Raw genomic sequence first — 22,018 nt, forward strand, 5'->3', positions numbered from 1 at the left:
ACTGTATGCTTAATATGTGAATTATTCTACCATGTTCTCAGAGTCATTGTCAATTGAAATTTTCCTGATGGGCTGACATCTCTCAAAAACTGATAGTAGTTGTGATACTTTCCAAAACCATGGCATGTGATAGTCTCCACCCAAGCAGTTTAAGAACTTTAGAATTACTGGCCTGTTGGAAAATGTCTAAGAGCCTGATTTGGAACAATGCAAATTGTGCATTGTTCTTCAATGTGTCGGACATCATTGCCTCCATCACCCTAGTCACCCACCATGTTCTGAGATCTCCATCGGCCCTGCATAGATCTCTGTGATGTCAGAAATCTTTGCACTGAAAGTTTAGTGCTTGCTGAGCTTCCACCATGCTACAGACCCTCATTCAACAAAATAATTTGTTTTAAAAGGCAGACTTCCAAAGTGGAAGTCTGTTTCTGATAAAAAAACATAATGACCTTCTCACCCTAGAAGTTTTCTACTAAGGTCTTGGGTGATTTTGATTTTTTTCTGTTTTGGACCACTAGTGTTTACCTGCTGACCCCAAATTGAGACAAGTACATAGGACTTCCCACTCAAAATCTGCTGAATGAAGTGATGCACCTACACTGACTGTCCCAACTCCATTAGGGCATCAGTGTAGGGAGAATGATGATCTGACTAACTTATAAGAATTGGTAGATGTCAGTTTGCCGGGCAATGTGCTCTGCCACACTTGTGGTGGAGTATCCTGTCACCCAAACTCTGCCTTGGAGCCTGAATGTCACTATATTGAAGTGTATGCAGAGCAGTGGTGATGATTCTGGAGAATACAAAAGATGTCAGGGGTTGAAAAAAATCAGTAATCCTTAGCATTACATTCCCTTAGCCATGCAAGTGACTCCAATACAATACTGGTGAAGAAATCCTTGGGATTTTTTGTTTCTCAGAGTGTAGAGTGATTTGTGTACTCAAGGAAAGTAGTTGAATAGATTATCATGATACCTTTTGGTGGGAGGTGACAGGAGGCATCTCCCTTTACTTTCCCACACCACGGGGCTCCATCCTAATCCATATGGTAAGTCATGGGCCACCACTGAGGATTCTCAGAACACCAAATAGAAAAGAACTATCACCAGCACAGAGTTGGAAGAGACCTTTCTTGTCACAACACAGTCCTTCCTCTCTGTATGTCTATGTGAAATACTGGTTGGGAATATCACAATCCACATCATTCATAGCAATATCCTCACCACTTCCCCATCTTGTAACAGGCATCTGGGAGGCAATAGGGGAAAATGTGGCAGAAGGCTAAGTTCAGCTTTCCACCAAAGATTAACTAGAAGTCACAGCGAATACTGACATTCATAAATTCACAAGTTGTGTCAATATGTAATTATTAAGAATGTGGGACTCTTGCATTTACCTGTGTGACTGCAGGGTGGAGGCTGATTTTAGAGCTGGATGGGATTCCATAAACCAGATGCATTCTAGCTTCCTGCAGACTGGAGCTATTTTGAACTTTTTGCCAGTGCTGATTTTGGTTTCCAGTCCAACCAAATAATATTAATACTACTACTACTACTACTAATAATAATAATATTACTTCCCTCAATGATGTCTGGCTGGGATCGGGCTATGCTGGGCTGGAGAGACAACTAACTGTGGCACAAAGTCAAAATTATTAATCCTCATTTCTGTGCGTTTGGAAAGAAATAGAATGTATTTATGATCACGAAGAACAGTGGTGTTCACAGAGACAATGGACTACTTTGTTTAAGTGGGAAAATGCCCCTTTTACATGTTCTCCTTCCCTCCACTGTTTGCTATATTTTATTTACTGCTGCCATCCAGTGCCCAGTGTTTGTGTTCTGATGCCTAAAGAGCATGTAAAATTGGCTAATACCTGATTAGCATTTTTAACTTACCTATAAGTCCCTAGTGCATAGTAATGTGTGTACCCAGGGCCTGTAAGTCAAATGTCACTAGTGGACTGCAGCACCGTTGAACCAGGACCTCTCTGCAGAGTCACCCCAAGCTTATTTCGGTCACTCCATTCCTTTGCTGAACCCATTTTTGTTGGCTTTTAGGACTATGTGCACTTTACCACTGCCAACCAGTGCTAAAGTGCTTGTACTCTCTTCCTAAAACATAGTTAATGGGCTTAAACCTGATTGGTATATTTAATAATGTTCTTGTCCCACGGATTGTAAGTTAAATGCTACGAATGGGCCTGGAACTCTAATTGTGAGACCCACTAAAGTAGCCTTTTAAAACATGTTTCAGGCCTGGTACTGCAGCCTTTAGTGCAGTTTTGAACAGCTTTTCAAATCTTGGAAAACAAACATTTTGCCAGGCCAGATCCTTCTGTTTTTATACATGTACGTCACCCCTAACATAGGCCCTAATGGCTCATAAAACAGGGTATTTTGGATTTTAAAAGTAGCACCTGTATTTTTAAGTTTTATGCAACCTGTCAGTGAAAAACGCCTAAAGTTGTTTTTTACTGCTATATGGCCTTTCCCCCCCCATTGACTAACACTGGGTTACCTTATTACATTTAATAAGTGATACCTTTACATTGGGAGCAGGTAGTGATTTGGTGTTTACAACCGTAGAATTGTAATGTAATGTAATGGTAAAGCTGGATTTTAAGCCACAATTCTGAAAATTACCAAAAATGGAGGGGTTGGGCTTTTTTTAATTTCAGCAAGGCTAGGCCAAAAATAAATGCCAGTACTGACATTACTTATAAAGACATTCCTTTGTGTACATGATCACCTCATTCAATGAGTGTGATCAACATTTGTCTACTATTTAATACATACTTTGTTCATTGACATATGTAACAAATATTCACACAGAAGTGCCAGAATTCGATGTGAATATGTTAATTTTGTTTTGTGAGTAGCCCAATAAACATATAACATGATACAATACTTCAACAATTGACGCCAAAATAATGATAACAATTCAACAAAAGGATATGTCCTAGTTCTGAGCTTCAACACCCATGAGTGGCTCGTCTCTATTCCATGATAATCGGTTCCCCCATCCAGTGGGTTATGACCAGACGGTGCCAATCAATAGTCCGCGTTTCGAACCCCACACTGAATTCCGGGTTCTACTCAGGACACAGAACTGATGGACGCTACATAAAGAACATAAATAAAGGAACAACAAATAAGCGCTATCAACAATGTCAGTGGGCTAATAAAATGGAGATGTATATGTGTTTCCCAACCCAGCCTTAGACTCTTCACCTTACATCTGTTACTTTATGCAATCCTTACCATATCCACTCAAACGTAATTGGTGTGAGACATCTGTGCTTTAGACGAGTCTAAAAAAAAATAATTCAATGGGAAACACTCTGTGATGAACTATCCTCTTAAGAGGTAGGCCAGGCAGAATGGAGTGGATTAGAGTGCACTCACTTTAATTGGGGAAGCTACAGTGAACCCTATTGTTCACTTAAACTGTACTGTTCATATGCTTTTGTTTATGATGAATTAACATACACATGCCCTTTTAGCCTACTGAGTCAATACAAGCATCGATCAAAAATAAGAAAACACTGCGAAAATAAATCTGAGTTCAGAGAAAAAGGGAGGTTCAAAAAGTGTTACATATGTCAATAAACAAAGAAAATTGACAATTTTTTTAACCATTTGTGCCTCCTGCTAGTGTCCGTGGTCACATGACTATGAATTGCTCTGCTGTTGAAGTTTGCATATTCCTGCCAGACAGCGACATAAAAAGGGCTCTGATGTGGAAAGTATGGGCCATCCTTCCAAGATGGCTGGGTCAGTGCTGCACCCAACACCTCTTGTAGTTCAAAGGGCTCATTCCAGCTCTTCCAAAGGAACCTGACACTGGAATTTCTTCCTCTTAGCCTTCTTGGCGCATTGCCAGGGGAAGGGACAAACTTTCTAGAACTCGATGTGTGGGAGGACAGGGTGTTCCTCCACACAGAAAGAATGGTGCACGGTATCAATAATGGACCCTCAGAACACCCCTTCAGAACATTCCTAGACTGGCCTGCTGCCAGAGGACTGCCCTGCTGATTGAGGTCTGCCTTGCTGTCTGAGATGGAAGACTGGACCAGCTTGCCTTTATCCCCGGCTAACCAGAGTCACTTGAAGGTTTCAGCTACAGAGGCAGAAGAAGTTCCAGAAGTCTACCTGCAACTATCCAGCTGGCCTGCTGAAACTGACCGCCTCGATCTTCAGAAGAGGAGGAATGTTCTGCCGTATTGGTTTATATAGAGAGTGGCACTGTGGATAGTTTCAAATAAAACGCACAGGAAGTCCTTCAAAAGTGGATGGAGGCCCCCCTTGGAACCCCTTGGAACCTGTACCCCACCAGATAAGAACTGGCCAAGAATTTTCCCCCAAGAATAAGCTGAACTGGTTGTCACACATTTACCTGGTTCTGGCCACGGAGACAATGCTGGACCTCTAATCCTACCTGGGGCAGCAAAGGAAACAAGTAATTACAATCTTAATTTACTCACTATTCCCAAAGAGAGGGGGGTTGGGATAAAACAAGAAAAGAAGAACAATAGACTTGCATCACTGGGTCGGCTCTGCTGCCTTGTGGCACTGCATTGGGGGTTCTGTACTCCCTGGTCCTTTTAGTGTTGATGCGGGTGCAGTGCACTAGAAACAACAAGAATAATTTTTTACCAACAGTTCTCAGCATATACTGTTTAAAGAGTTTTTACAATAATATACACTTACATGATTTATCACAAAAATTGCTTGCGAGCTGGTACAATGAAAGATAATATCAAGACCCAGTTTTCACCTTCAAAGAACACTGTCTTGGCTTAATGTTAAATTTATCTCTGGATTAGTGTGCACAAACCTGAGGATCAAATACTTAGCCTTGTCTTTAATTATTCAGCTAGAATCCAGAGAAGGCTGGATGCTTTAGTACAAGAAGCCCAAGAGGAGATGGAATCGTAGCACTGGACACGGAGACACTAGAAAAAGTCAACAGAGTCAGGATCACAGGATCAACCATTAAGGCTTGAAAGACCACAGCACTGGAGGGTTCCAGGTGACTCAGGAGGTGAGTGCTTGTGCAGGACTAGACTGAGGAAAAGCCCCGACTCAGGTTCAGAAGGGGTATTTATACCCTTTCTGGGAGTGACTGTTCCAGAAAGGCATGTAGCTCACATGGAAGGCTGGAAAGTTCTAAAGGAAACCTGGGAGAGAGCCAATGTTAAAATAATGGATATGACCTTTTTCTGAAGGTAGGTGCAAGTGATGTTTGGCTTCAATTAACCATGGGAGAGGAAACAAAAAATCACTAGCTATTGGAGTCAATATGTCATGGTAGTTGGAACCAATAAACATCAATGGTTACAGTGAATAGGTTATGGAGGATAGAACTAATTAACCAGGAAACATGTGGTTCATGGACAAGAGTGCAAACTGATTAAACAGTGGTACAAGAGGCTCAAGCACTCTAAGAGGGAGGCCATCGTTTGCAGGAGCGATAAAGTGCCAAAAGGGAGAGATAACATGAGGCCAGTGCACCAAACCAACAGTACAGAGGGCGCAAGAGAGGGATGTGACACTGGAGCATAAAAGTAACACCCTCAGTACCCTTTTCAGGAAAACTCAGTGGATGACAGAATAAGGACTGCACCTGCTGTTGAACCTGTGGAGAGAAACCCCAGGGGCTGGACCTGCTTCCTCAAAACTTGCATCCTGACTAGCCTCCTGTTCAGCTCCAGGAACACAAACCCAGCAGGAAGCCCAAATCTCTGCTGAGTCCAGCTCCAATTGGATTTGCCCTGGACCCTGATGGTGGCTTCTGACAGCATATGTTCTAACCTCCAAGAGATGCCCGCAAGGTACCGATGCTAAAGTGTATTCCTCTGACCTTAAAATCGGCAAAACTGGACACTCAGAACCTTGACAGGTCTTTTATTATAGAGAATAAGTGGAGCAATACCGTAACCGTGGACGGCTAATAGCCTGTCAGACTTAACTTGCAGGTTGTCCCAGCTATAAGGATTTTAACCTCAAGAAAAGTTTCTAGGTCCGATCGTAGAAAGTATTCACTGCGGTCAAAGTATAACAGCATCTGACAGCTGAGGAGACCTTCTTTGGTGGTGGACTTTGCCTACTCGGAGGTTTCCCACAGTTTCCCGCCAGAGCTGGGGCTCCCATTGAGGACCCATGCTTCAACTGGCAGCCATTGCTGAGCCCACCTTTTGGCCCAAGCTACCAGTGACCTTTCAAGAATGACTTTTCTCAAGACAATCTTCTAACGCAGAAGTAAACTTTCCTCCAGGATAAACCTGGTCCCTGTAACTCACCTACGCTTCATTGCAGTCAGCCTTAACTTTTGCCTTTTACCTGATCTAGAGGGAAACACTTGGAACAACGACTCCGAAACCACGAAGTTGTGAAAAACGAAAGTGAAACAATGCTTTCATTTTCGTCGACTTCCTGGTTTTGGTACCTTAACCACGCATGTCTGAACTACATACATGCTTGGCTAAGGTACAGAAGAAGGGAGACGGAGTCGACGCGGTGAAGGAGGAGGTACGTTGGGGTGGGACTGGGGCTGTTTTTTGGGGGTGGGGGCTCTGGGTGATTAGGAATTAGGGGAGGTGGGGGGCAGGGTTTAGGTTTAAGGGGTGGGTTGGGGTGTTTAGGTTTTAGGGGTGGGGTGGGGTGGGGACTCAGGGTATTTTTAGTTTTTGGGGTGGGGTGGGGTGGGGGGCTGGGGGTGATTAGGGTCTGGGGGCAGGGTTTAGGTTTAATGGGTGGGTTGGGGGTTGGGGTGTTTAGGTTTTAGGGGCGAGGTGGGGACTCGGGGTATTTTTAGTTTTTGGGGTGGGGTGGGGGGCTGGGGGTGATTAGGGTTTGGTGGAGTGGGGGAGGGGTTTAGGTTTAAGGGGTGGGTTGGGGGGTTGGGGTGGTTTAGGTTAGTAGGGGAGGGGGGTTGGGGTTCTGGTAATTTTGGGGGTTGGGGTAGTTGTGGGGATGGGGGTCGCGGTAATTTTTGGGGGTGGGGGTAAGGGAGGGAAGCATGCTGGAACTGTGCATGCTGATCGCTAATGCCTTTACCAGGAATGCGTTTACAACGGTAAAATCGTTGTAAACACATTCGTGGTAAAGGCATTAGTGGTTAGAACGAGGTTGTTGTTCCAGCCTCGTTGTTGAGCCACGGGTGCTTGACGCACCCGTGGTTCCGTCATATAACCGATCTAGCATGCTCATATGCCCACAGTTGGCACTTTGAGTTTTTGTGGCTCTAAAAACATCTAAAACTTTGAAAAAACATATCTACGGTCCCTACATCATAAGATTGTTATTTTGGTGTTTATTTGTTTCTTTAACATGTTTGTAGATTGCAGTGAACTTTTTAGGTTGTTGTTTTTGCTACTTTTTAACTGTATTAGTACTAATAAATGGTTTACATATTTCTCATAGTTCCCTAATGTGATCATGTGCAAAATGCCATGGGTTGCTCCAGAAAATGACCGAAATGCCCATAGGTCAATACTTCAAGGAAGCATACCTAAACAAGCTGATGACAAAAGAGGGCTGACTCAAAGCCCCATTTGAATCTTGTGTGTTATGTGTATTTGTGATGTGTGTATTCTGTGTGTTTTGTGTGGTGACATGAAGTCTTCTGTACATAAATCTGTCTGTAGCCAGATCATGGAAAGGCACTGGAAAAAACTTCGCGGATTAAGGCCCATATTTGTACTTTTTTAGTGCTGCATTTGCGCCGCTTTTTGACGCAAAAGCGGAGCAAACACAAAATACAATAGTATTTTGTAAGTTTGCTCCGCTTTTGCGTCAAAAAATGACACAAATGCGGCGCTAAAAAGTATAAATATGGGCCTAACATTTTCAATCTTCTCCAGTATCAGCGTCCAGTGGTGTGTTAATTTTGAGTAGTACAAGCAGTTATTTGTATCTGAGAGGCACACATGCGACAGGTGAACGTGCTGAGATGAACGAAAACACTTTTAATTGACCTGGAGTTTTGCACTCGTTTATAATACTTCGTACTGCTGACTGGCAGCCGTGTTCCCTGCAGTCACCATGAAAGTTGCTTCCTTTTTATAAACAGTTGAAGACAGATTGGGTTTTTATCACTGTTCTTCGTTTCTGTTAATTAACCTTTAGGTGGACTGAAATTAGAACATCTATCTTTATTTAAAATCCTCCCTGTACCACTTTGAACAATCTATCTACCAAAAAATTCTACACAACCGTCCCAGGTATTCTGAAGTAAATTATGGTACATTCATTTTCCTCAATAAAAAACTCGAATTAGAGTAATTAAAATATGCCGCAGATAATGACATGGGTAATGAATGGATGTGCTTTCAGATCTGTGCCTTCACATGAGGCATACACAATTACGACACCAGAAACATTTTAAAAATAATGATAAATCTTATTTAGACAGACTTAGAAGCATGATGCATTATTTTTCTGCAGCTGATTTTCTCTGCAAGAGCAATGGCATTTTTTCTGATAGCCGAATAACAAAGTAGAAATTGACATCAAAGTTTGTGATTTCACGCTGATCAATACTTTGAAAGATTAACCATTTGAGCGTGCTGTTGCATGAAACAACAAAGCACGGATTGTTTTTTTTTTCCCATTAAAAAAGCTATTTGAAGAAATGGGGAAAATTAAATGGCATATCCAACTTATGAACCAAAAATGTCTTTAAAAGTGCCAGCTAATGTTCTCTGACTGCGTTTTACACATTGAGGGCCTCACCAATGAGGCCCATGTACCACTGAAGCATCACTTTTAGCAATGATCTGGTGGCACAATGCCTTGCCCACTTTTTGTGGATTAACGCAACCTTGTAAACATGGCCCCTTTACATGCATCACTTAGCGTAGAAGGGATGTACAATGGGTGTTGCTGTGGACGTTCCACTGCAACACCTATTGCATTTTGATGCTGCCCTTGATTTAAGACGAATCGTAAACCTGAGGTAGCACCAAAAAGGAATGCCACCCCAGGGGTGGCATTAGCATGGCTCAATGAGAAGAAATACTTGTATTTCTCCTTGTTTTTGCTTTTTCTCTGCGTGCTGCATTTTGCAGCACACATAGAAAATGCAAAACACCATTAATGCAGCACACATCGAACTAGCAAATGACTATTATTGATTGCTTATGTGCAGGAAGGGACACACTATGATGCAAGTATGCCTGTGTTGTCGCTAGGTAGCTAAATTTAAGGCTAGCGCTAGGGGATTCACAGAGGTGAGCTGTATTTTTGTAATTACAGGGCATCCCTGTGTTTCTGAAGTGACTCAGTGCACCGCTGGCAATTTTGGTGCAGTTCCTCGTAAAATCTGTGTACTCCATTTCATCATGTCTCGGATATTTGGTCGCATTACGTGTGTTGTAAAGAAAATACAAACAGCAATGCTGAGATTTGTGCACCTATGCAATTTTGGCCTTAGACAATTGGCCTAAACAACATGGATGGGTCATCCCGCTCTTAAAACTGAGCTGGGGGATCAACAGTGCACATGCAGGCTGTGCGGCCAATCTGGGGAAGTATCATGCGGTCCCAGGAACACCGATTTGTAAAATAATACCTCCACAACAATGGGTGCAGTGATTGCAATCACTCTCATGGGTGCCCACACACTTTACCTCGAAGGACAAGAACCATCCCAGCATGATAACAGAGTGGTTTGCTGAGCATGCACAAATGTAGGTGCTGAGGTTGAAAATTAAAAACAAACTTTATGAAGCCGAACAGTTTAACTTGTGTTAAAAACAAAGCAAGCAGCATTGCAAAAGATCAAAGACAGTTGTCATTTGAACTGACCAGGACTTTCTCTTGTGATTTGTTATATATATGTGGCAGCCATTACAGGACTCTGGGACATGGATCCAATTGAAATGCGTTGAAGTGAATGGCAGGTTTTGAAGGTCACAAAAAGGAGAACATATGGAGGGTGATAACAGATTTGAGTTATAATGTAAATCATTTGACGGTACATACTCATTTTGGGAATGGTGGTATGTTCTCAGTTGACTTTATCTTGTGAAAAAAGCCCTCTGCGGGGATTTCATGAATCATGTTTGCGAGAGAACTGTTTTCTCATGATTTTTCCATAGAGGGTATGGAAGGTGCTCCGGAAGCTAAAATTAGAGCATATTTTCTGTAAATTCACACTATCTTTCTAGGTTATATGAGAATGAAGTCTGACATCCTCAGTAAAACATGTACTTCCAACAGTAGCAGCCTGTCAGTTGATTCCCTTGTGTTCTCCTCCAGCCTCCCAGAGTGTTTTGAAGAACAACTAGAACAACTAGAGTGCTAACAGTCTTACTTATGACAAAAGTGTGGAACACCTGAAGCAATCTTGATTGAATCAAATTGGTAAAACTTAAAACATTTAATTTAGAAACAAACAAAATGAGGGGGTTCATGTTGTCATATAAATTATGGTTAGTGCTGTTGAAAGAAAAATTAGAACACATTTTAGGTGATTTCTCAGATTGTTTTTCCTATTTTATTTCATTAAAACATTCTGACATGCATACTGAAACATGCACTTTCAATACCAGCACCAGACTGCCAGTTAACCCTTTGGTGATCAGCAGCTTTACTACAGTGTTCTAATGATCAATTTGAGTGCTAACATTCGGAATATATGTCACAAGTGTGGCACATATGAACCTCATCTTAATGGAATCAAAGTAGAAAACTGAAAACATTTTCTACAGAGGATACTGCAGTAAATGAGGACATTAGGGAACTTCATAACAAATAAGTCTCCCAAAATGGCCACCAGAGAAAAATAGTCCAAATGGTGCCCAAATAACCCCCAAATGTAGCCCAAGTATAGCCCAATGACACAAGTGTGAAAAATACCTAGAGGCTTATTTACAAGGCCCTTGCATCGCTGGTGTGTCTATTTTTTCCATATAAAAGGTGACGCACCGGAGGCACAAGGGGCTTGTAAATAAGCTCATTTTAAAGGGGTTTGTATTTTTATATAGTGCAGACTTCAATCAAGGTATTGAAGTGCATTACATGAGCATCACTTACATTACACAAGGACACATTCATTTTAATTATAGGCATGGGGAAATTAATTGATTTGCCCAGAATCACAAGATTGAGCTGACGCCGAAACTTAAAGCTGGTTCCCCATTTGCAAAGTCTGCAGCTCTGACAGTAATGCCACATCATCTTCTCTAAGTGTAATCAAGTGATCAATTAGATAAAAAAAACATAAAGATAGCAAATCATTTAAAAGTGCTTTGTCACTATTTGAGAACTCAGTACATATGTCCACATTTTAGTTTTTTTAGAGCACTGCACTAACCATAATTTCTTTGGGAATAAGACCCTCTCACTTTCATAATTTTTAAATGAAATGTTTTAGGTATTACAGTTTTGGTTATAACAAGATGACGTCAGGCGTGCCACACTCTAATATTAAATATAGAACATTAGCAATCTAGTTGTTCAATAATATGGGGAGGCAGAGGTCAGGGTCACGGACTCGGATAACTGAGGGCAGGGAGGAGGGTGCAGAGGTAACATGTTGACCACACTGGGAATGCTGGAGGGGCAGTGGCAGGACAACGGAGAATGGAGGGCAGGGGAAAGGGGAAAGGGGAGCAGGGGCAACAATCCAACCGGCAGGACAGGCAAGTGTGGCTGTGTCAATATAACAGACCATTGAGGGTAGAAGGAAGAGGCAGTGGCAGTACAACAATATATACCAACATACCTGATTCAGGCAGGAGACTCAAGGGCTTTATTTTATCTGTCTCCTGCCTAAATCCTCCTCTTTTTCAATGTAAGTCAAGGTTTTTTTTAAACCAAATTTCCTTCTTACCAATTTCAACTTGCCAGTCAGACACTCACACACCTATTCACACACTCATGCACTCACTCACAGACCCACTCAGTGATCCATGCACACATTCACTAACCTACTCAGACCCTCAGGCACCCACTCACAGACCAACTCACACAATCATGTACCCGCTTAGACCCACTCACATACCCGCTCCTAGACCCACACATACACTTGTACACCCACTCACAGACCCACTCAGGTACTCTCACACCCATTCACACACGCAGGCAGACACTCACACCCACTCACATGTCCACTCAGACACTCACATACGCACTCACATACTCAAGCACCCTCTCACAGACCCAATCACACACCCACTCACAAACACACTCACACACTCACTCACAGACCCACTCAAGCACCCACTTACAGACCCAGTCACACTCACACACCCACTCACAGACCCACAGACACTTGCAACACACTTCTAAACCCACTTTGACACTCACACCCACTCACGGACCTACTCACACACTCATACACCCACTTATAAAGCCACTCAGTGACTCGTGCACCCACACTCATACCCACTCAGACACTCACACACCCAACCACACACCCAGTAACAGATCTACTCACACACTCATGCACCCACTCACAGACCCACGCAGACACTCATACACCCACTCACGGATCCACTACCACACTCATGCACCCACTTGCAGTCAGTAATGCGTGCACCCACTTACATATCCACTCACACCTTCACGCACCCAGTCACTTAAATCCTCAGACACTTATATGTTCACTCACAGATCCACTGACACACATGCACCCACTCACAGATGTACCAAAACACACATGCACCCACTCACATATCCACTCAGTCGCTCACACACCCACTCACAGAGTGAATTAGACATTGCCACAGGTATTGAGAACGCTATTGGGACAGGTATAAATTAAACCAAATACATATGAATAATAAGTTTGGTGTTGTGCATTAAATGTGTGCTTTTGGTTTGTGAATCTGCGCTGAAGTCACGATTCCAAATCTTTTGTAAAAAGAAAATCAGATTTTGTTACAAAATTAACTAGTGTTTGGGAAACAGGGTGGCACTGAGAAGAGCTTTAGTGCTGTTTTGTGTATATGATTAGTACACATAAGAGTGGATGCAGAGTTTCAAGTTGCTCATAAACACCTTGTTGTCTTCGTCCATGAAGTGAACACCATCTCTTCCATATATTCTATTGCATCAATGTCAAAGTGCAGGTTATTATTGTAGATAGAGCCAATGTTATGGTCTCTGAGGAATGCTGAAACAGTTTTCTAAACATGTTTCCTGGCTTCGCTGTAGTGCTTTTGCTCTTATCTAGTTTTTAGCACTTACATAACATATCAGGAATGCACTTCTGAGTTCAAAGAAGACTTTTATTGTTGTTAATTCTTCCCCAGCCGCAATTTTTATGAATGACGGATTAGTAGATTTCAAGCACACGTTAATGAAAACAAAATATATCAGTTTGCAATATACACAGCAGGTTATATTTATAAGATATTGAATGCAAAGCAAAACAAATACTTCACCGTGTGGGAAACTATTTACAGCTTCATCTTTCTAGGGTCTGCAAGCTGATGACTCCCTGTCAGCTGCGAGAAAGAGATTTATATACCCACATGGGATGCTGGCAACTGGCGCCTAGTTCCAGCACGAAGTCAGGCAGATTCGAATCTAATTCTCTGAAGCCTGTGACATTTGTTACAAAGGTGTGCCCCCTCCTCTCAGACTCGGGAAAACTACGCAAGCCTTTGGAGACTCACCAGATCTCCGAGACTGCTCCTCTTCCTAAGCTCAAGCGGAGAAAAACACCCAATGTACCCTCTCTTATCAGGTCTAGTCTACTGTGAGAAGAAAAACAGCTTGGTTCATCTTGTGCAAAAACACAGCTTGGAAAAATACAGCTTGGATTCTCAACTGCAATGTCTAACTTCACGTTAAAGGCAATAGGCAGCTAACCTAAATATCAAATGCAATGTCTAGTGTCATATCAAAGCCAATAGGCAGCTGAGCTGAATATAAAATGCAATGTATAATATCATGTCAAAGCCAATAGGCAGCTGGGCTGACTACAAAATGTAATATATAATATCATGTCAAAGCCAATAGGCAGTTAAGCTGAATACATCATGTCAAAGCCAATAGGCAGAATACAGAATGTAATGGCTAATGCAATGTCAAAGCCAATAGGCGGCTAGACTGGATACAGCATGTCAAAGCCAATAGGCAGAATACAGAATGTAATGGCTAATGCAATGTAAAAACCAATAGGCGGCGAAACTGGATACAGAAAGTAATGGCTAATGCCATGTCAAAGCCAATAGGCGGCTAAACTGAACAAAACATACAATGTGCTACATTGAGCAACTAATATGCGCAGTGGTGAAACACAAAGTCATTGGTCAAACAAAATTAATCAAATGGCAGGACATTCGCCTATCTGTGGACAGAATTCAGTTGACCACTTCCATTTCTGCCTTTGGCATACGTTAGAGAACACAAGGCAGTGTGAGGGAAAATGTTATTAGTTGAACAAAGGTATCCATCATTAGAATTTCCTGTCGTACCCCAGTCAATATTCCCAGGTCATTATCTCCACAGTGCACAATCATGAGGTAAGGGAGTTGGGAATCAACAATGTTTCCAACCAATGGAAGCAATTGGTGCCACGTTAGCCCTCTAGGGTCAACCCAAGTAATATCCACATTAGACAAACCAAGGTCCCTCTTTCTAGTATACTTACTAGCCCAAAGAACATAGCCGTGACCTACAATTTACATTCTAACTCTTTTGAAGGGAAGGAGCAGAGACACACAGGAGAAGGCTGGAGTTCAATGAGGCAGTTTCTAAAATGTGAGGTGGTTAAAATGGATGGAAGCTCATGGTTTAAAAAAACACACACATTTCATTGGATATCGGAAATACATTGTTAGATAAAAATAGGTAGTGATTTAAAACATTAAGTCAACCACACCTGTTACAGAACAATTTAAAGCTAGTTTGCTGCTGACAGACAGAGGGTGCTGTGAACTTTTGAACTACTGGTACAGTGGAGTGTTCCAAAGGAGGTTGCTATGGCATCTGAGGTGAAAGACTGTGGGAGGAAGGGAGCTAGTAAAGCATAGTTAAAATAGTCAAATAAGAGTTGTTTTGGTAGAATATCTTTCGAAAATAAATATTTTTCAAAATTACTATTATCATTGTGTGTTAAAACATACCTAAAAAATGACTGAAACACAGTGGTATATACATTTTTGACCCCTTGTCTGGAGTCGCAACTCCATCACAAAGTTACACAGGGGGGTGCACTGAGGGCAGCGACAGTGTTGCGACTATAACTGCACCCACAACCAAATTGGTCTTCTTTCTAAAACTACAAGGAAGGGTTGAAAGCCACTAACCGTTTCAGATGTGGGATAAGAAAAATAAAATATAAGGCACAGGGTTTGATTTGTTAACTAATACAGTATCACTGAGACCAAAGTTGAATAAGTTGCAATTAATGAGTCCTTGGATTGAGAATGGTGCACTATTCTTATGCTGAGATTTTATGCTTATTAAAAAAGAGTTAAAGAGATATTGTGACAGTATTTTATCTATCAACGAAAACAATTTAACAGGTATGTGAATTAGAGTGTATGTGACATAGACAATAGTATAGTGTCTCAGATACAGCCAGAGAGGTATTGATGCTTTTATTCATGTGTAGCATGGTATTTATTCTTCACAAAAAGGATTAATACTAGTAGATTGTATACCATACCTTTTGCATGGTAGAGCAGTCTTTATTTGCAGACTTTCAGTTCCAAGTTGAGTTGGCATTTATCACCACATTCCTAGACTTAGACTTCCTTTTTACTAGATATAAGTTACGTCTAAAGTAGGATATATGTAGGTTATAAGGAAGGAGACATGTGCTTATAAGGTAAGAGATATAGGGCCAGATGTAGGTAGCCATTTGCGCCTCGCAAACGGCGAAAAACGCAGTTTGCGAGGCGCAAAAGGCCTTCCGCGATGCAGAGTCACATTTTGCAAGTAGGTACTGCCTCGCAAAATGTGATTCTGACTCACAAATAGGAAGGGGTGTTCCCTTCCTAGATGCGACCGCATCGCGATGTAGAGTTGATTTGTGACCGCGAAAGCGGTCGCAAACCAACTCGCAGTTACCATCCACTTGAAGTGGATGGTAACTCATTCGCAAAAGGGAAGGGGTCCGCATCGGACCCCTTCCCCTTTGTGAATGCAAAAAAAATACTTTTTCAGAGCAGGCAGTGGTCCTATGGACCACTGCCTACTCTGGAAAAAAAACGAAACTAAATGGTTTCGATAATTTTTCTTTTTGCAGCTCGTTTTCCTTTAAGGAAAACGGGCTGCAAAAAGAAAAAAAAACTGCTTTATTTAAAAGCAGTCACAGACATGGTGGTCTGCTGTCTCCAGCAGGCCACCATCCCTGTGAGTGCCTAGACTCACTATGGGGTTGCAAACTGCGACCCACCTCATTAATATTCATGAGGTGGGTCTTTGCGACCCCATAGCGAGTCGCAGAAGGTGTCTGAGACACCTTTCTGCATTTCCTTTTGCGAGTTGCAAATTGCGAGTCGCTGGGACTAGCAATTTGCAACTCGCAAAAGGAAACCTACCTGCATCTGGCCCATAGTTTGAAGTTATAGTTTATCACTTCTTCACTTCTAGTTATAGATGGTGAATTAAATGTCGAGTGTCTCACCAACCTGTTCTGAAAAGCATAGTCATACTCACCCACGCAGTCAAAAAGATATTTGGAAAATTAAATATTTAGAACATATTCAGAGAGTACACCCAGGCATAGACTCATACATACACTAAGAGAGTCAGGCACACACTCATGCATACACTAACACACCCAGGCATACACTCATATATACACTAACATGCCCAGGTACACACTGATGCTTACGCCAAGACACCCAGTGACACACTGATGTTTACAGCTACACTCCTATATACACACTGAAGCATAAAATGACCAAATTGTGGTGCTAACCCTGAACAGTACATCAATAGCATCAACATTCTGATGCTATTGCCCCCTACCCTGTGCTATGGTGCGCCATATTTTAAATACAGCACACACAAGGTGGCGGTCGGGGTGGGCTAAGGGGTGCAAGGAAGGTGGCGTGCACTGGGTGCAGCACCACTTTTCTTAAATATGACTGTGAGTCAGACACTGATTTCTATAAGGACAGAGGCATACATACTCTCCTTTAAATATGGATACTAACAGATGGAGACTGCCTACAACATAGTGATGTGGCTGTATTATAATTAAATGCTTATGATATGCAATTGGACAGTATATAATGACAATGCAAATGTGTTCATATGTTTTTTTTATTTGAGACATCTATTTCTATATAAAAATAAATATCTAAAATGCAGAAAAACAGAAACACAAAAGAAACTGAGTAAAGCATACTATCTACTTGCAACAGAGAAACAAAAGGGATAACATGTTGACAATGTGGTTAAAGAGAAAAGAGCTGCTGGTAAGAAAACCAAAAAAATTCTTAAACTTGTATATGAGAAACTGCAAAGTTTCCAATATCAAGTAAATGAAAAGGCACTGAAATCAGTCAACAAAGGACACAAATCATGTCAGAATAACAGTAAGAAAGTAATGAAGAAAGCAGATAGCTTAAACAGAAGACAGCAACAGTTTAAGAAAATTAAATTTAGAATGTTCAGTGGAGGGGTAATTCAGAATCTTACTAAAAATGTGAAGCAGTTCAAAAAGAGAAGAGAGGAAGTGAAACAAAAGTAATGCGTTGAGGCTGTAGTTTATAAAGCATTTGCCTCGAAGGAGACGTTTTTTATTTTGATTCTTACAAGAATGAGAACACCTGTGTATGAAGATGTGAAGCCAATGGAAAAGATTTGTTAATAAGTAATTTATGTAAAATCTTTAATGGTGAATTGAAGCATAATTCCAGTAGAGAGTCTTTCTTTAATGAAGAATGATATACTTCCAAGAGAACACATTAGTGCATGCAGTTGATTCAACAGGTTGATGTTATGAGTTGAAGGATGGTAGACCCATTGAAAAAGAAGAGATTGTTCCTAGAAATGTTGAAGAAGTAATAGCTGAATAGGTACAGGGACGCCACTGCATACAAATGGAACTGTAGCAGTATTTGCAGTATTCAGCATCAATCAATTGATTTATTAAGAAATTTTGTATATGATTTTCCATGCAGAAGTCTGAAACAAAAAATGACAATTTTGCAAGGATTAGATCCATGCAAGTAAGAAAGCATAGTAATTTACAAGGACAGTCACTAGCATGTCCATCAAAGAACGTGTGCCAAAGCACCTTTCTTCACTTAAGAATGGTGGCAATTTACCACTCAAAAATGCAAAATTTAGTTAGGAGGTTTTACTATGTGAAGACTCCAGCCTTTTGTTTAGGGGAAATGTATAGAGTGATTTTTCATGGTACAATAGCAGAGGTAGACAACTTCTGTGAGAATGTGCAGTTGTTGAGGTACTAGTAGTGAGAACCTTTCACAAGAGACTATGAACTTTAACATCGTGTTTTATGGAAAACCAAACTGTGTTGTATTTGTTGTTGACACACTACAAAAGTCAATTTTGCAATGTAGATGTATTCTCCAAAACCACAGAGGAAAACAATGATAAGTGGCAAGAATTTGCTGCTTATACATCTGTAGAGGAGTGTTTTGACTTGTCCGTGCAGCAAACTATATGTGAGTACTGCTATGATAATTTAGAGGATAATAAATTGCCAGATACAGCAGTACATAACAAGTTATAACTAGTGACTGTTCAACACCAAATACAAGATTTAAATGTTTATGAATCTATACTTATACAATCTGTATTTCCATTTCAAGCAATTATACAATTGGAACCAAAAACAGGTAAATTGCATTCAGCAGAGTTATAGAAAATCGTAAAGGAAGAGTAGTATATTTGCTATTATAATTTGAACAGAATATTGAAACTGTGGCGTAGATGAAGACATTGATGCACCACTTATCATTCTAGAGAATGGTCTGTCAACTAAGAATACAAAATCTGGCAAGAGTCATGTTAATAAAATAAAACAAGCAACATTATACCTGGCACAAAACAATGTTTATTTGAAAATTATTGATTTTGAACTAGATATAGCAGATGTGGATGATGAAGCTTTGTCAGCATGTGATCAGATAGAAAAAGTAGATTGATCCTGATCGGAAGAAGTTGGTGAGCGCTACAGTATCCATCTCTTACATTGTAAATAAGTCATCCATGATGCTATTGAGATCTTTCAAACAAAACTAGCAAAAGCAGCACCCATGAGTGTGTGGGAAAAAAGTTTAGAGGCTCACTGTTTTCCCCAATTGTTTGCCATTGGAGCAGGTGGTCGCTATGATGACTGGCCCATACAAATACCAGTAGCTGATCAGCATGATTATGTTTAAAGGATCCAAGATTTTACCAGTGTATTCCACAGATATTTCATCTTCTGTTTGAGAGCCACTTGTCTGGAGTTTCACATGAAGTAAGCCACATTTTCAAGACGTGAGTTAATCTTCAAAATCTCTCTTCAAGACAATTTTTTGACAACGTTCATGGAAAGGACCAAAATTTAGAATACAATTTGATTCATTTAGTGGCATACCAAGGTGGTACCAAAGAGTATTGGTATCTTCGTCATGGACAACTCAAATGTATGCCAAGAAACCTGGGAGCACCTTCCTTGTTTCTTACATTTAGTTGCACTGAGAATGCGTGGGATGACTGCTTCAATTTTTGAGACAGACAAACTCATACCTAAAGGACATCAATGTAAAGACAGCTGGAGAACTTTGCTCACTAGATCCTGCTAATGTTTGTAGATATTTTAACCACATTTTCTATGCTATGTTGGCATTCATCTGCAACAAAAGCAGTTCTCCACTTGGAGATTTAACTGATTTCTTTGGCCCCAAGAGTACTGAGCAAGAGGTGCTCCTCATATTCACATGCCGTTTTGGATAAAAGATGCACCCAACTTTGGAGCAGACACTGAAGAGTCTGTACTGTCTTTCATAGAACAATATGTGACATGAACCATACCAAAAGACACTGGCGAAAGAGGTTTCAGATAACAAATTTAGAATTTCCAAATACATAGATGTGGGAAGTACTGCCTTTGTAAATAAAGAAAGTATTATTCAAGGTATCGATTTGGATTTCCACGACCTGTCATTTCCAAAGGAAGAGTGAAGAGCTATTTGTCTTCAGTCAGACATACACTGACATGGAAATCACCAAAGAACACATAAACCCTAAGAAGAACAGGGGCTTCCAAATATATTAATGACTAAAGCCCTGTTATTCTGAAAACGTGGAATGCTAATATGGGGGATACAATTTGTTGCAGACAACACTATCACTGTGGCTCAGTACCTCAATTCATACATTACAAAATCAGAAAAGACGGTGATGAAGGAGACGTGGGAGGAGATTCCTGCCAAGAAGACACTTACCAATAAATTGTACTCCTTCAGCTTGAAAATGCTTTCCCGTAGGGAAATGGGATCCCATGAAACCTGTAGCAGGTTGAGTTCAGCAAGTTTGTTCTCAAAATCAAAGGAAATTGGGTAAGTCTAGACCTTGGGAGTCCATAAAATAGAGTGTTAAAGTCTTTCCCAGAAATTCAGTACCTAGCAGAGTTTGACCCACAAAGTACAGACATTGTAAAATCAAATATGTTGCATACATACTATCCAAGAAGGAGTCCACATCTAGAAGACAAGTGCCTTTATGAAATTCTTCAACACTACAGATATAGAAGCAATAAAAGTGAAAACATTGAAGAAGGGAAATAAGCAGTATTTGGATGAGTCATTGTTTAGTCAAACAGGCAAAAGAAAATCTATTTAACTACCGAAAACTTAGATGCCAAACTCCTGACAAAAGAGAGTTTTTCTATTTGGCTCTTCTTCAACTGTTCAAGCCTTGGTGTAATGAATTTGAATTACTTGGAGACTATGACTGCTACGAAGATTCTTTCAATGCTGTAAAAGATGTTATTCAGTGTTAAGTTTTCACAAATTATGAATGTTAAATGATGAGATACAAGAAGAAGTAACAGTTGCTGCTGAGGTATCAAAGGAAAGTTTTGATAGTGGTCAAAATTCTGGACCACTGAGATAGGATCCTGTTGGGCAACCTATTATTAAAAATGGAGCTGCAATAGCTATGAATGAAGTGAAAAATGTAATGGAGCAAGCAAGACAGGAATCTGTAGATCTGAAACAGTTAGTTGCAGGACTCAACAATGAACAGAAAGACATTTATATTGAAGTAAAAGACAAAATAGAACATAGATTTCTACATGAGAAGAACAAATGCAATTGCTCATCAATACTTTTATATGTCAGAGGCCAGGCTGGTACCAGAAAAAGCATTTTTCCTAACTTCTCTCCAGTTACTTACACAAGACTACAGAATCAAACTTTTTTCATGTAGTAACAGCACCTACTGGATTAGTTGCACACAATATCAAAGGAATAACTTTACATAGACTACTTATGCTACTGATTGAATCCAACAATAAACTGGAATACCAAAGGTTATCTAATGAAGCTTGTCGTGAGGTGGCAAAAGTTTTGAAGAAATTGAGAGCATTAAAAGGAGGCTTCCATTGGTTATAATAGGCCTCTGTGTGCTTTGCAGGATTACTGTCAAATTTTTTTACACTAATCCTGCAAAGCGAAGGACTAGCGTAAAAAAGTTCAGCCCTAGTCCCATAACTATTGTTGTGATTCACCGTATTTTAAATACTGTGCACACATGGTGGAGTTAGGGGGGCACTAAGGGACACAAGAAACCAATGGCACAATAGGAAAAGTGGCTGAGAGCAGAATCACAGACACCCTTCTCACCGTGCAGATTTAGATGTGCCTTACTGCCACAAAAATAGTGGTGGTCTGACCTCCATGTTTGAGTTGGTGGATTGGGGGAAGAAGGGTGAAGGCTCACCTTTTCCCCCATTTTACCCCGTCTTCCACTGGACACGACTTGACAACATCTGTTGTCACTGCAGCCACTGAGAAAACACAACCCAGCTGTCACCGTGCATGAAGGTAGGGATGCTGCAATGCCAAGTTAAATTGGAT

The sequence above is a fragment of the Pleurodeles waltl genome, chromosome 1_2, assembly GCF_031143425.1.
Source record: "Pleurodeles waltl isolate 20211129_DDA chromosome 1_2, aPleWal1.hap1.20221129, whole genome shotgun sequence".
Taxonomy (NCBI): Eukaryota; Metazoa; Chordata; class Amphibia; order Caudata; family Salamandridae; genus Pleurodeles; species Pleurodeles waltl.